This window comes from Alligator sinensis, unplaced genomic scaffold, assembly GCF_000455745.1.
Source record: "Alligator sinensis unplaced genomic scaffold, ASM45574v1 scaffold1059_1, whole genome shotgun sequence".
Taxonomy (NCBI): Eukaryota; Metazoa; Chordata; order Crocodylia; family Alligatoridae; genus Alligator; species Alligator sinensis.
The window spans coordinates 374,466-375,758 of NW_005842103.1; the positions used below are offsets into that span (position 1 = coordinate 374,466).

At 52.0% G+C, this 1,293-nt stretch overlaps 1 protein-coding gene across 1 annotated transcript in view; it reads right to left on the reverse strand.

Moving 5' to 3' along the window:
* FOXO4 (forkhead box O4) overlaps positions 1–1,293 on the reverse strand; it is a 15,923-nt gene that overhangs the window by 11,745 nt on the left and 2,885 nt on the right. The window lies entirely within an intron of this gene.

Below are 1,293 nucleotides of genomic sequence, written 5' to 3' on the forward strand. Positions count from 1 at the left end.
ATTTCACCTGCCTCTAAACACAGCTAGACAGATCACCTAGTAAACGAGAAAAATGCCATTCGCCATAGTCTACCAATAAATAAGAACCTGAGCAACTGTAAGTTCAGCAGTTACTAGCTGAGCAAAATGCAGAGTTACAGCCTGCCCCCCAGGTCACTGCACTACACAAGACTAACTCTCTTTAGGAGAATGCGCCCAAAGGGTACAAGCTCCAGCCAAGATTCAAACCGATGATTTCAATCAGTCCAAGCTGTGGTCACCCACAACTCTGCCAGGAAGTCCCTGCTCTGCTTCTGCTGGAGTCCAGACCAGTAAGAAGCCCATCTGAATTGGCTCATTCACAGGCAGCAGTGCTGGAAAGGGAGCTGCCCCTGAGATCCACAGTGGCAGTGCCAGGGCGACAAGGATCTGGGATCTCTGCTTGATCCCAGACCACTTCACGACACACACGAATCTGTCTGCCGCCCCACAAACACAGCCTGCTTCCCTTGTAGGATTCCATCGCCCAACGAGTGGCTGAAATCACGGTTTTTCATTAGACTTCAATCTCCCCAGTACCTTTTAAGTGGAAAAGTGTTGCCAGCCACCTCCAAATAGAGCAGTGGAACAGCGACTGCAGGCCCACTCCCAGCCCTGCGCACCAGGGCAGCACATGCCTTGTACAAGACTTCAAAGTGCCTCGTCCCATGTCACTCCGTCTGCAAGCTTCACCTACTTACTCCAAGACTTGGATGCGGCTGGCTGAAGAGGTTACAGTGCAGATTTCTCTTTCACAGTTAGTCAGAGGCCAAGAAAGTTGCTTTAAAGTTACATCTGGCGGAGAACTTGATGGGACTCTGCTCCATACAAAATCCCATTGGTCACTGCCTACAGAACACGCAGACGCTCTTTGTCCAACGGGCAACGCAGAGAGCAGGGAATCACCATCAGCTCCACCGCTATTAGCCAAAATGACAGCACGTAGTTTGCTGCAGCTGGGGGTAGGTCAGGACACCCTGCCTTTACTACAGGGGCTGGAAAACTCCCCTTCAGATGAACCCAAGCTACCTGAGGGACAGGAAATATGTCCAGGTGTGCACAGCAACACATGCTGCAAAACCTCCCATAACAACTATGTGCCAATTTGATTCCACTGGGATTGAAGAGACTCACAGGGGGAAATCCTGGTTTTCAGTCAAGCTACTCGGCCTCTCCAGCCAGCCACCGTGCCCCAGGGAAGGGGGCAAACAGGACAGCGCAACGGCACCAACTGCACGGGAAAGATTTCAGACCCGCTCCACACGCCGCCAGGAG